Source organism: Lampris incognitus, chromosome 3 (assembly GCF_029633865.1).
Source record: "Lampris incognitus isolate fLamInc1 chromosome 3, fLamInc1.hap2, whole genome shotgun sequence".
NCBI classification, from domain to species: domain Eukaryota; kingdom Metazoa; phylum Chordata; class Actinopteri; order Lampriformes; family Lampridae; genus Lampris; species Lampris incognitus.
In genome coordinates this window covers 77649732-77665522 of record NC_079213.1, presented here as the reverse complement: position 1 = coordinate 77665522, position 15791 = coordinate 77649732, and the positions used below count along the sequence as shown (strand labels likewise).

Here is a 15791-nt window from a genome sequence, read left to right as displayed (position 1 = left end):
CCTTTGGTTTCTATTGGCTGTCTGTTATATGCCTTCAGTGGGACTTTCTGTTCATGTATTTGTGGCTTCTCTTTAAGTGCTTTAATGTCTTTTAAACAAATCAGGCTGGCTTTTTCCCCTGTGTCTAATGTGAAGAACACCATTGTCCCATTAACTATCAGAGGCGTCATCCATTTGTCTGTTCCCACTGCATTTACTTGATGTCCAGTGTCTACACTCTCAGTTGGCTGCAGACTTTTTTTCAAGAGTCACAGGAAACCATGTTCACTAAAAATAAATCACTCAGTGAATCACAGTCCTCATCAGTTTCACCTTGCATTCTTTAATTTCTCTTGAAAAAACAATGTTTGCATAGTAGTTTTGCTCTTTACACCTGGAGCACATTTTACCAAATGCTGGGCATTGCCTGGGTTTGTGATTATCTCCACAATGTTTGCAGCTAAATGTGTCACTTTGCTTGCTTCAAGCGCCTCAGTATTTTCCGCACCCATTTTCCTTGAATGAAACGCATCTACATCCGCACTTGAGCTAAAACTAGTTCCTTAGCGGCACCTTCAGATGTTTCCACATGCTGATTAGCTAACTAGATGGCCTGGCATATTTTCACAGCATTGTCCAAACTGAGTTCCGCTTCTCTTAACAATCTTTCTCTGACTTTCTTGTCACATGTGCCAAACACAATTTGATCACAAATCATTGACTCATTCAGTGCATTAAAGTTACATGTACTAGCCTTTAGCTTAAGGTCTGTGAGAAAACTATCAAAAATCTCTCCTTCGCGTTGCATCCACCATCTACACACATACCAGTTGTACGTCTCATTCTTTTTTGACAGGCAGTGTTCGTCGAATTTCTTGATGACTTCGTCCAGCTTGTTTTTTTTCCCTTTCTACCTCGTTTGCAAACGTGAATATGTTGTACACCTCCAGCGCATCAGCTCCAGCGATGGTGAATAGCATGGCGGTCTTTCGCTCATGTGCTGCTTGAAATTTCTCCAGTTCGCGTCTAAATTTCCAGTTAACTTTAAAGTCCCCGGTGGTCTTATTGCATCCATTTTCTGCCTGGTTCACTCCTGGTAACATGTTGTTTTTATTCATTTATTACTTTATTGATCCCCGTGGGGAAATTCTTCCTCTGCATTAACCCATCCTAACTAGGAACAGTGGGCAGCTGCCGTGCAGCACCCGGGGACCAACTCCAGTTCGTCTTGCCATGCCTTGATCAGGGGAACAGACAGGACTATTAACCCTAACATGCATGTCTTTTTGACGGGGGGGGGGGGCAGAGCACCTGGAGAAAACCCATGCAGACACGGGGAGAACATGCAAACTCCACACAGAAAGGACCTCGGATGACCCCCCCCCCAAGGTTGGACAACCCCAGGGTTCGAACCTAGGACCGTCTTGTTGTGTGGCGACAGCGCTAATCACTGCACCACCATGCTGCCCCAATATTCTGTTATATAATAAATCAAGCTGAAAAATAAATCTTGTCTCTGTATATTTAATCATGTCTCGTCTTTTCCATGGATGTAACATGTTCTGACCGTAGAACATTCTACATGATCTGAGAACAGTCACAGACATTCTGCATGAACCTTAACGTCTACAATAAACAAGCTATACCAATACTGCCACCTACTGGCCTGGTGGGTACATCATTACACTGGCGATCTCAGCACAGGAGAATAATTCGCTTTATTCACCTCACTGCCATGTTTGTTTAACTGACATCATGAGGGGGATTAGACACGGAAGTGCCATAGATTCCTATGTTAAGATTCCACTATAAAAACACAATTTCAAGCAAAAGATTAATCACAGTCACAGCAGGAAATTATCTCAGTAGCTACAATAAAACATTTACAATGGCTGAACTATGTTTTCTTACTTTTATTTTTTTTGCTTTAACATGAATGAAATTCATCTACATTCATTTTATACCAGTAAAACCACAACAGCTAAACACATCTGAAGTCCTTTAATAAGGGTTTAATAGGCGAAAAAAGGGGTGGTTGCCAAGTCTGAGCACCAGAGAAGGGGAGATACGCCTGGCAGAGATCTGCATTCCACTGAGTGCTACTTGTTGTGCCATATGCCATGTGCAGTTCCTTACTGAAGGCCCTAACGGAAACCCCTGGTACGCTACTGTCACTTGGGACCAACGAAATATATATAGCTGTGTCATCAGCATAGCTATGGAAATAATGTTCTCTGATAATGTCACCTAGAGGAAGCATGTATAAAGATAAAAGCAGAGGATCAAGGAAGCTTCCCTGAGTGACACCAAAAGTTAATTCCTATCGCCCATCATGACAAAAAAAAATAACTTTCTCCCTGATATGTATGGGTGGAAACAATTTAAAACACTCCCAGAGAGGCCAACCCAGTTCTCAAGGTGATCAATAATAATAATGTGATCAATCATATCAACTTACTTTCTGTCACAATCTTATGTAGTTCCTGCTCAGAAATGCTATCAGCATCATGGCAATAGCTGCTCTAATAGAGGTAATTTTGTTGTGAAATAATATTGCAAATTCTTCACATCTAGAGGAAGATATTTTGTCCAGGATGACATTGACAGGGACAGGATTGAGCAGCCAGTTTATATTTGTAAACAGTATTATAGGTTACTTTCTGCAATCATCTCTGAGAAATGAGGTCTTCTTGCTGAGCGTATGGCTGAGTTATAAACTATTACTTGTTCCCTATAAATATTATGATGGACTTCTAAACCAGTTTTCCTCCACTTTCCCTCCGCTGCTCTACAATATCTCTTGGGCCCACAAAAGGAATCTGTCACCCATGGTGATATTTTATTAAATGAGCCCGTTTTGCCTGTGAGGCACAACTTTATTTAGAATAGTAGTCAGGTTACTTTTGAAAAAAATCCACCATTTCATTTCCTGAGCTGCTTATATCAGGTATACTAGATACTGTGACCAGCTCAGAGAATTTATGCTGGTTTTTGGTGTCTAGTGACCTTTTGCAAACAATATTTTCCATTGTGTTTATGGGTTACAGTACAAGGGCATCAAAAATACACCGAAGTAATCAGAGAACGTGAAGTGAATCACAGAAATATTGGAAATGCCTAATCCTTTTGCCATCACTAGATCAAATGTATTCCCAAGATGGTGGTTGGACTCGGTAACATGCCAGGTGAAGTCTAGGTTCTCAAGCAAGGTCTTGAATTCATATTTCAAGGTGTCACCATGTGTGAGATCATTAAAATGTATGTTAGAATCACCAATAATGACAAGCCTATCATGACGCAGTGTGATGGAGGGTACAAATTCAGAGAATTCCAATAAGAAACAAGGATTGGGCTTGGGAGGATGGTAAATAACAGCACAGAGGACAGGATCTACTACTACTACTTTCTGCTGCTCCCATTAGGGGTCGCCACAGCGGATCATCCATTTCCATTTCTTCCTGTCTTCTGCATCTTCCTCTGTCACACCAGCTACCTGCATGTCTTCCCTCACCACATCCATAAACCTCCTCTTTGACCTTCCTCTTTTCCTCTTCCCTGGCAGCTCCATATTTAGCATCCTTCTCCCAATATACCCAGCATCTCTCCTCCACACATTTCCAAGCCATCTCAATCTTGCCTCTCTTGCTTTGACAGAGGACATGATCTGTGCTGCAAAATTTGAATAAAAGTACCTCAAAATTTGTAAAATTATTGACAGATAACGGGTACATTTATAGCGCTTTTTATATACAGCAGACAAACCAAGTCTCTAGCTTCCTTTAAATCTCATCTTAAAACTTTTCTTTTTATGAAAGCTTTTGCAAATGTTTGACATTTGTTTTTATTTATTTATACTTTTATTTTTACGCTTACTTAGTTTTGTAACTTTTGATTAACAAATTGCTTTTTTCCCTGTTGCTTTTATTTTATGGCTTTATTTGTTAGTGCTTTTTATTTTACTCTCTTACAATCCTTTTTGGGTGTCATTTTTAAAAAATGTATCCTGTTTTGTCAAGCACTTTGTAAAAGTGCTATCTAAATAAAGTCTATTATTAATATTATTATTATTATTATCATTATTATTATTATTATTATATTGCGAGTAATGGGTACCCTACAATTATAAGCTATAATGTTAAATGTCTCCATAGACCCGTAAAGAGAAAGACAATTCTGCAAAAGTTGAAGCAAGCCAGCTGTCAGATAGCATTTCTTAAGGAAACCCATTTATTGATGTGGAACATGAAAAGTGGAAAAAAAGTCATGGGCAGATAAAATATATTACTCTTCACACTGTTCAGGGAGGAAGAAAGGAGTATCCATACTTATAAATAGACAACTCAATTTCACACAAACATTGGTACATAAAGATTCTGTGGGGTGATATATATTGGTTAATGGATTAATTGATGGCATAGAAGTGTCCCTCATAAATGTATACACGCCTAATGAAAATTAACCTGTTTCCTCAGGACACTGTTTAACATGATATTACAGTATAGCTCTGGACTGCTGCTGATGGTAAGAGATTTTAACTGTGTAATGTCGCAGCTAATGGATTGAAAACCGGCTTCTAAAGCTCCCCTATTTAGAATGAGTAAAATGCTCAAACATAAATCCATAGAAGCAGGTCTCATGGATATATGGAAAAGCAAGTTTCCAAGAGGCAGGGACTTCATCTTCTATTCAAGCAGACAAACATTCTATTCAAGGATTTAATATTTCTGCACCCTTAAGGGGTGGATAGTGGACATTGAGATACTGCACTATACCTGACCATGCACTCATTGCACTAAAGCAGGATAAAGGTCATAGACCAACATCCAAACAATGGAGACTTCATGCATCCCTCCTAAATAAAGAATTTACCTCCATCACAGCAGAGCTCAAGAAATATCTAGATACCAATACCTCGTCTGAAATGTCACCCCTTATACTGTGGGACTGTGCTAAAGCATACATTAGGAGCCACATTATTTCATTCGCATGCACTAGGAAAAGAAAGAAGGACGATAAAGAGTGAGAATTGGAAGAAAAAATAAAAGAGTTAGAACATAAACATATACAATCCGCATCAACCAGTCTCATAAATAATCTAAATGCAACTTGTAGAGATCTTAATAGTGTACTATCAGATAAGAATGAGGGAAGCTCAAGATTTACCAACCAAAGATACTATGAATATTGCAAAGGGGCAAGTAGATTATTAGTGTTTAGACTGAGAAAACAGCAGTCATCTAATATATTACAGATAATAAAATTACAAGACACCTATCCTACAAAACCAGATGAAATAACAGAATCCTTTGCAAAGTTTTACAAATCTTTTTATAAGAATACGGACACTTGTACACTTATTAAGGAATTTTACGAAACCTTCAGAGACTTGTTGTCTCCGCTGTTATTAAAAGGAAACCATCATGCATTAGAATTGAAAACTATGGCACCATCTTGGACAGAGGCAACTATAGTAGTAATACATAACGAAGGTAAAGACTCCACTGAATGCCAGTCTTATAGACCAATATCACTGCTGAACGGGGATCTGCATATACCAACACCAATCTTGGCTAGACGAGTTAATCAGATAATCACTCAAATTATTCATCCTGACCAGACTGGATTTATCACTGGAAGATGCTATGAAGATAATCTATGATGCCTACTAAACATAATGTCCCATCAAGGAAATAAGAAATCAGAATCAATGATTATATCACTAGATGCTAAAAAGGCATTTGATTGGGTGTCATGGCAATATTTATTCCAAACAGTGAAATGGTCCAGATTTGGTCCTAACTTTATATACTGGATACAAACATTCTACTCATTTACGCAGGTTGCTGTCAAAGTCGATGGTTATAGATCAGAAAAGTTCACACTGGAATGTAGATGCAGATAGGGCTGCTCTCTATCACCTCTGCGGTTTGCTACTAGCATCAAACCACTTGCCCAGCTCATCAGAGATGATAATATAAAAGGAATTATAAGAAATAAAGAAGAGCATAAATTATCGCTTTATGCGGATGATCTACTACTACTTTTGGCTGCTCCCATTAGGGGTCACCACAGTGGAGCATCCGTTTCCATTTCTTCCTGTGCAGATGATTTATTATTAAATTTGACTGAACCTTCCACAAAAATGCCACATTTAAAGGGGCGTATTTCTTAGTATTACTCAGGATACAAGGTAAATGTGGCTAAAACAGAGGCTATGGATGTCAATGGGAGGATACCACAAAGTGTAAAACTTCAGAGTGGATTTAAATGGTCTAAAGAAGGTATTAAATACCTTGGCATAGATATCCCCCCTATCTCTACAGAATTCATATTATGCCAAGTGAAACAATTCAGCACATTAGTAGTGATTTGGAACAATGGTCTATGCTCCCTCTTTCTCTACTGGGTCACATTGAAAGTATTCATATGAATGTTCTGCCTAGACTACTTTATATATTTCAGATGCTACCTATAGAAATTCTGAAATCAACTTTTGATGATTTGGATAAAACAATCTTGAAATTCATGTGGCAAGAATTAGTCTCAACACTACAGCTATCTAAACCAGATGGAGGCCTTTAACTTCCAAACTTAAAATATTACATCTGGGCTGTACAAAGGAAGCCTTTGATAGCATGGATTCAGAACTTTACATACACATGCTGACTTAATGTAAAATTAAAAATTAAAAAAAGTGCCCAGAGTCCCTGCAAATCCTGTCTTTTCTCGATGCCCCTATAAAAGAAATGGTAGTGTGGACTACGATCACACATAAAATCTGAGAATTAATGCAGCCATATTTTGGGCAACCAAAGCTAAGCTCATCATTAATAAGCACTGGATTTATGACGACCTTTATACCTAACAATTTAGACATCGGCTTTAGAAAAGGGTCAAATCATAATTTGGTTTGCACCAATTATTCAATGATGACAACCTTAAGACATTTGAACAGTTGAAAAATGACTTTTGATGATTTTTTTTTAGACATTTACAGCTAAGAATTTTTCTGAAAACACACAAGCAAAACTCATAAAACCTACCCCCATGGCAAAGTTTCTAATAGAAATAAAAATGGGAAATTTAGATAAGAAAATAATTAGGAAATTATATCATATATTTTTATCTATAAATCTACATAATTCCCTACAGAAAAAACAGATGGGAAACAGAAATGAACAAGATCATATTACAGGACACTTGGAAGGAGGTGTGCACTGAGGCACACATAGTTACGGTTTACACACATAGCGGGAATTCAAATGGAAAATAATCACTAGATTCTTCAGTACACCAGAAATAATAGCCAAGATGGGCCATATACATCCCAGCTCATGTTAGAGGAACTGTGAAACACACATTGCTAATCACACTCATATATTCTGGCTATGTTCTAGACTAAATGTATTCTGGAGAGAGGTATTTGATGCCCTCAAAGAGGTTTTCAAACAGGATATCCCACAAGACCCCACACTATTGAGAGTAATAGCTAAAGGGCTGGATGGGAGGGCAAAGAAATACCTTTTAAATATACTAATTACGCCTTGAAGTGCATTACCATTAGATGGCTGAAACCAGACCCTCCCATATACAATACATGGATCCAAAAAGTATGGGACCTTTATCAGATGGAGCAAATTGCATACTCATTAAGCCTCCAAAAATCAACCTTTTTTAAACAATGGAGCCCTATTTTAGTGTTATTAATATTGTAACGTGCATGGATAAGTAGACACGTTGGTCCTTGACTAACGGGTCGGACCCTTTAGTCGACTGGTTAACGTTGTCGCTTGCGGTGCAGGAGATACGGGTTCGCGTCCCGGCTGTGGCGACGGTATCTCGGATTGCCCCCCGAATTCGCTACATTGGTGTCAGAAGTGGGATGGAGCGACCGTAAGGCCATCGGAAGCGTAGGCGCCCTGAGGCGTGAAGGAGCTGATATGCTTAAGCGCGGGGACGCGCTGCCCGAAGGAGGGGGGTAGTGTAACATGCATGGATAAGTAGACACGTTGGTCCTTGACTAACGGGTCGGCCCCTTTAGTCGACTGGTTAACGTTGTCACTTGTGGTGCAGGAGATACGGGTTCGCGTCACGGCTGTGGCGACGGTATCTCGGATTGCCCCCCGAATTCGCTACAATATGATAAGGTTTATTACCCAATAGTGCTCAGCAGTCTGCCGAACTCTTACTTTTACACTCTCTATACACATAGTATACACATTGCACACCATTCATGCCCAGAGTAAATATTGCATCTGTGTTTTTACCTATGTTATTATATCCTGGAGTGGACCATTACCATATTATTTTTCCTATTTTCTTCTCTCTTCGAGGGGCTTGTTTATGTTGGAGTGGATATTTAAGTCTTTATGCATGCCTAATAATCCAGGAAAGATAATCAAAGAAAAGTGAATCAGTTCATCTGGACGCAATGTTGATTGAGAGAGAAAAGTTTCATCACTTATCTAAGTGACCTCTTCAATGGGTCCGCGGTGGCGTAGCGGTCTAAGCATCGGCTTGGTGTCGATGCAGTTGCCCACTGGGGACTGGGGTTCGCGCCCCGGTCTCGTCAGATCCGACTATGGCTGGACTCGATGAAGCAGCAATCATTGGCAACGCTGTCTTCGGGAGGGGGGCGGAGTCGGCTTGTGTTCGTCATATGAATTCGTCTCTGTGTGTGTCGGAAAAACAGTGGTTCGGCTTGGATTCGCCTTGTCACGAAAGTGGGGAGGCGTCTCCTTCGAGACTGCCGGCCGGAGAGATGCAGTTGGCGAACGCATGCAATACGAGGGTGGGTGTTTGAATTAAAATAGGGATCAATTGGCCACTAAATTGGGAGAAAAAAGGGAAAAATCAGAAATAAATTTAGAGAGTAAGTGACCTCTTCAATTTCAACTGACTGCAGGTATCCCCACCATTATAAACAATACAAAACAATTTAAAAAAAATTAAACATTATTTCATGTCAAATAATAATCCAGTAGCTATAAAATGTCTCCAATGATGAGACAGCAGCTCTTTCAATGATGAGTACATGCACATCCTTGATAGTGCAGCAAATCAGGGGGGCAGCCCAAGAACCGTCATCCCTTCTCTGTGAGCTGGTGGAGCGGACAGGCTTTGTCTGCAAAGGCGTGCACGAACCAACGGTAGTACGATGCCAGTCCCAGAAAACTCCTCACCTCCTTTCCTGAGGTGGGTGCTGGCCAATCCCTGACTGCAGTGACCTTGTCAGGGTCTGTGGACACACCTCTGGGCCCCACCACATGTCCAAGGGACCTTGTCTCCCACTGCAATAGATTGCATTTTCTTGGATTCAGTCGCAGGTTGGCTGCCTTGATGCGTTCGCGCACCAGTCGGAAGTTTGAGAGGGCCTCTGTAAACGGAGCTGCATGCACCAGGAGGTCGTCCAGGTACACCATGCAGGCAGAGCAAGGGATGGGGCCAAGGACATGCTCCATGAGGCATTCAAATGTGGCCAGGCTATTGCATAAGCCAAATGGCATGACTGTGAACTGCCAGAGTCCTCGGCCAATGGTGAAGGCAGTCTTTGCACGGGATTCTGGGGCCATCTCCACCTGCCAGTACCCACTTCTTAGATCCAGCAGACTGAAGCATGTGAGAGCTCCTTTCAGATACTCTGGAAAGCCCAAGCACCAGTGCTAGCCCTCCCAAACATGCAGCAGCCATTCATACTTGACACCAATGCCAGTAATGTAGGTGTGGGAGCAGTCCTGTCGCAGCCCAGTGGGGAAGGGGAAAGAGTGGTGGCCTATTACAGCAGAGCCTTGAGCAAAGAAGAAAGGAACTACTGTGTGACTCAGAGACAACTCCTGGCAGTGGTACAGGCCGTAAAGCATTTTAAGCCTTACCTGTATGGAAATGACTTCCTACTGAGGATGGACCATGCATCGCTCTGCTGGCTGCTTAGCTTCAAAGAACCAGAAGGGCAGGTAGCCAGATGGTTTGAAGCCTTGCAGGGATTTACCTTCACCACAGACCACCGAAGAGGCAGCCGACACAACAATGCTGATGCCCTCTCCAAACGCTCCTGTCCTGATCAAGCCTGCCGCCATTGTAGCCGGTTGGAGACTTGAGAACAGAAATGGGTAGATCGTGTCACAGTGCGGGCACTTGTGGTCCCAAGTGTGCCGCTGGAGGAGATGTCACCAACCAAGATAGGGGAACTCCAATGTCGGGATAGCCACCTGAGACCCATGATACACTGGCTAGCACATAAAGAGGCCCCAAGTAGAGAGATGGCAGGTTCCCACTCACCCACCACCAAGGCTTTGCTGGGACAGTGGAACTCACTCATGCTTCATAAGGGGTGCCTCTATCAGGTGTGGGAAGAGCCAAGGAGGGGAGGCAGTACCTGCCAACTAGTTGTTCCCAGAGCACTACAGCAGCAAGTGTTATGCACAGTTCATGGCCCCCCTGGAGTGGGACACTTCGGCATTACCAGGACTCTGCGGCGGCTGCAGGAAAGATTCTACTGGGGGAGGTGCCGGCGAGACGTGGAGCGGTTCTGCCGTAACCGCAACACCTGCAATGCAAAGAAGGGGCCGACTAGGCAATCCCACGCCTCCCTGCAGCAGTACAGGGTGGGGGCGCCCATGGAAAGAATTGGAGTGGACGTGGTTGGGCCATTCCCTGTGACAGAGGATGGTAATCACTACATCTTCACAGTGATGGATTATTTCCCGAAGTGGCCCGAGGCCTATGCCATCCCTGAGAAATCCACAGCCACAGTGGTAGACTGCCTTATTGAGGGGATGTTTACCTGGTTTGGGGTGCCAGAGGAGTTACATAGTGACCAGGGGCACAATTTCGAATCCCAGGTGTTTGGGGAGGTGTGTCGTCACCTTGGGGTGCGGAAGACCAGGACCACTCCCCTGCACCCTCAAAGTGATGGCCTGGTTGAGCGGTTCAATCGGACCTTGGTCACACAACTGGCCATGCTCACGGCGAGGCATCAAAGGGATTGGGACTACCATCTGCCCCTGGTACTCATGGCATACCAGTCGGCCACTCAGGAGTCTACAGGGTGCACCCCAGCTGCACTAATGTTTGGTTGGGAGCTACGGATGCCTGTAGATCTGGTCTTTGGCAAGCTGCCAAACCCAACAGTACAAGGGCCACCAGGCCAGGACTATGTAGACGCACTACAGGACCGGATTGAGGCAACTCATCAGCTGGCTCAAGAGAATATGGCTTCTGCAGGGGAAAGGCAGAAGAGAGCCTATGATGTACGTTGCCACCGCAAAGAGTACCAGCAGGGGGACAACATATGGGTGTATAACCCACGGCGAAAGAAGGGGCGGTCCCCAAAGCTGGACAGCAACTGGGAGGGGCCCTGACTCATCCTGAAGAGGATCTCAGAGGTTACCTACAGAGTGAAGCTGCACAGCCACCTTCAGATAGTCATTCTTCACCAAGATCGCCTTGCACCTTACGTCAGCCGGGACAGCGACCAAGCCAGGACAGAAAGTGCGGTGGGAGGAGGTGGGGTGCCAGACCCCTCTTCCTCTGTAGACCAGGCTACTGATGTCCAGGGAAGGGGTAAGGACACTGCTGGATCAGAGCCAATCTTGGGCCAGGGAGCTGGCCCAAGATTCTGTTCCTGCCCTCCCTGGCCAGGAACAGAAACAGCGGTGATGTCAAAGGTGGGGGCTGGGACCCAGCAGATACAGTGTCGCCCCAATCATCCATGAGTAACCCTCTGCAAGGAGCAGCCCGGGACGGGAGGGGTGCTCAGCAGAAGAAACCCTCATGGTGGATGGACCCATCCACATGGGATCTGGGTTGGTCTTTCAAGGAAGGGGGCAGTGTGGTGAATTCTATTGGAGTGTTCCTGCTGGGAATCAGGGGGTTCATTTGCATATTACCCACAATGCAGCTGAAGAGTTTTAATGTTTTGTGTTATATTGTATGATATTGAACATGTTAAAAACGGGGGCATATTTGTTACAGATAGCGGGGATGTTGTGGAAGGTAATGGGGATGTTATTAGAAAAGTTGTATTGGACATCATGTTATTTCCCACCATGAGTGTAAAGACTAGGCAGACAGGTAAGGTCAGTTCTGTGGCCATTGAAACGAGGAAGCGGAGACCAACACAACCCTATGTGTGTTATCACTGGCTTGTCTTACGGTCATTAAAAGCTTGCTGGTTAACTCTGAAAGGTTGGCTGAGGAGTCCATTATTTCACCACGTCACAATAGGAATGCTTGTTTGAACAGGGAGTCAAGAGGAGCGTTAAGAGGGAAAAACCATCCCTGAATCGAGGGGGGTCCTAAGAGTACATCTGTCGCCATCATACAATGCTGTGATTACAGCTATTCCCCAGTCTTCTGTGAATAGTACACATGGCCATTGTAACTTAATGGTCATAGTAATTTGCATATGAAACCAATCGTTGTTTTCGTTGGTCATGCCATGTATTGTTTATAAGGGTGGGGATACCTGCAGTCAATTGAGACTGAAGAGGTCACTTAGATGAGTAATGAAACGTTTCTCTCTCAATAAACGTATCCTGATGAACTGATTCAACTTTCTTTGAGTGGATTTTTTGTTGTTGCTTAATACTTGAATATAATGTGTACAAATGCTACACAGCTGAAAAAGGAACAATTATATGAAAATATACTATATACTGAACAAAAATATAAACGCAACACTTTTGTTTTTGCTCCAATTTTTCATGAGTTGAAATCAAAGATCTAACACCTTTTCTTTGTACACAAATGGCATATGTCTCTCAAATTTTGTTCTCAAATTTGTTTAAATCTGTGTTAGTGAGCACTTCTCCTTTGCCGAGATAATCCATCCACCTCACAGGTGTGGCATATCAAGATGCTGATTAGACAGCATGATTATTGCACAGGTGTGCCTTAGCCTGCTCACAATAAAAGGCCACTCTAAAATGTGTAGATTTATCACACAGCACAATGCCACAGATATCGCAAGTTTTGAGGGAGCGTGCAGTTGGCATGCTGACTGCAGGAATGTCCACCAGAGCTGTTGCCTGTGAATTGGATGTTCATTTCTCTACCATAAGCCGTCTCCAAAGTCATTTCCAAGAATTTGGCAGTACATCCAACCGGCCTCACAACCGCAGACCACGTGTAACCACGCCAGCCCAGGACCTCCACATTTGGCATCTTCACCTGCAAGCTAATCAGACCAGCCACCCGGACAGCCGATGCAACAATTTTTTTGCATAACCAAAGAATTTCTGCACAAACTGTCAGAAACAGTCTCAGGAAAGCTCATCTGCATGCTTGTCGTCCTCATCGGGGTCTTGACCTGACTGCAGTTTGTTGTCGTAACCACTTGAGTGGGCAAATGCTCACCTTCGATGGCGTCTGGTACTTTGGAGAAGTGTTCTCTTCATGGATGAATCTCGGTTTTCACTGTACTGGGCAGATGGCAGACATCATGTATGGTGTCATGAGGGTGAGCAGTTTGCTGACGTTGTGACGTGGCCCATGGTGGCGGTGGGGTTATGGTATGGGCAGGCATATGCTACGGACAATGAACACAGGTGCATTTTATTGATGGCATTTTGAATGCACAGAGATACCGTGATGAGATCCTGAGGCCCATTGTTGTGCCATTCATCCACCACCTCATGTTGCAGTATGATAATGCACGGCCCCATGTTGCAAGGATCTGTACACAATTCCTGGAAGCTAAAGACATCCCAGTTCTTGCTTGGTCTGCATACTCACCGGACATGTCACCCGTTGAGCATGTTTGGGACGCTCTGGATCGGCGTATATGACTGCGTGTTCTTGTAATATCCAGCAACTTTGCACAGCCATTGAAGAGGAGTAGATCAACATTCCACAGACCACAATCAACAACCTGATCAACTCTATGCAAAGGAGATGTGTTGCACAGTGTGAGGCAAATGGTGGTCACACCAGATACTGACTGGTTTTCTGACCCCCCCTGCATATCTGTGAAATCCATAGTTCAGTGCTTAAAAAATTTCTCTTTTCAAGATAAAACTGAACATTTTAGAGTGGCCTTTTATTGTGACCAGCCTAAGGCACACCAATGCAATAATCATGCTGTCTAATCAACATCTTGATACGCCACCCCTGTCAGGTGGATGGATTATCTCAGAAAGGAGAGGTGCTCACTAATACAGATTTAAACAAATTTGTGAACAAAATTTGAGAGAAATAGGCCTTTTGTGTACATAGAAAAAGTCTTAGATCTTTGATTTCAGCTCGTGAAAAAAATGGAGCAAAAACAAGTGTTTATATTTTTGTTCAGTGTATATTGTCTTGTTGTTGATGAAAGCTAAATAAAATTTAAGTTTAAAAAAAGGCCCACAAACATGCTAAATGTTTGCATGATATCCCTAACTACCTACTTCTCATCTCACAATAGTTTGTAACAAGAATTCTTGAAAAATAAATTAAAAAAATACTATTTATATCATGCATGCTTTGATAGCTAACTACCATATCTACATTGTTAGATGACTACTATTACTTTTGGCTGCTCCCGTTAGGGGTCGCCACAGCGGATCATCCATTTCCATCCCTTCCTGTCATGCCTTCCTGTCACACCAGCCACCTGCAGCTCCATATTCAGCATCTTTCTCCCAATATACCCAGCATCTCTCCTCCACACATGTCCAGACCTTCGTCTCCAAACCGTCCAACCTGAGTTGTCCCTCTAATATAATCATTCCTAATCCTGTCCTTCATCACTCCCAGTGAAAATCTTAGCATTTTCAACTCTGCCACCTCCAGCTCCACTTCCTGTCTCTTTGTCAGTTCCACTGTCTCCAAACCACATCACATAGCTGGTCTCAGAAACCATCTTGTAAACCTTCCCTTTAACTCTTGCTGGAACCCTTCTGTCACAAATCACTCCTGACACTCTTCTCCACCCACTCCTACCTGTCTGCACTCTCTTCTTCACCTCTATTCCACACTCCCTGTTACTTTGGACAGTTGATCCCATGTATTTAAACTCATACGCCTTTTTCACCTCTACTCCTTGCATCCTCACCATTCCACTTTCCTCCCTCTCATCCATGCATATTTATACTGTCTTGCTCCTACTGACTTTCACTCCTCTTCTCTCCAGTGCATACCTCCACCTCTCCAGGCTCTCCTTAACCTGCACCCTACTCTCACTACAGATCATAATGTCATCCCCAAACATCATAGTCCACGGAGACTCCTGCCTGATCTCATCCGTCAACGTGTCCATCATCATTGCAAACAAGAAAGGGCTCAGAGCCGATCCTTGATGTAATCCTACCTCCACCTTGAACCCATCTGTCATTCAAACCGCACACCTCACCATTGTCACACTTCCCTCATACATATCCTTCACCACTCCATTGTACTTCTCTGCAATGCCTGACTTCCTCATACAATACCACACCTCCTCTACCGGCACCCTGCCATATGCGTTCTCTAAATCTACAAAGACACAATGTAACTCCTTCTGGCCTTCTCTATACTTCTCAATCAACATTCTCAAAGCAAACATCACATCTGTGGTGCTCTTTCATGGCATGAAACCATACTGCTGCTCACTGATCATCACCTCTCCTCTTAACCTAGCTTATATTACTCTTTCCCATATCTTCATGCTGTGGCTGATCAACTTTATACATCTTTAGTTGCTACAGTTCTGCACATCGCCCTTGTTCTTGAAAATAGTATGCTTCTTCTCCACTCCTCAGGCATCAGTTCGCTTTCCAAGATTGTGTTAAGCAATCTACTTAAAAACTCCACTGCCATCTCTCCTAAACATCTCCATGCCTCCACACAGGTAT

The 15791-nt window shown here is 43.2% G+C and overlaps 1 protein-coding gene across 1 annotated transcript in view; it reads right to left on the bottom strand.

The window, feature by feature from the left end:
* LOC130109433 (gamma-aminobutyric acid receptor subunit gamma-3) overlaps positions 1 to 15791 on the bottom strand; it is a 222720-nt gene that overhangs the window by 63059 nt on the left and 143870 nt on the right. The window lies entirely within an intron of this gene.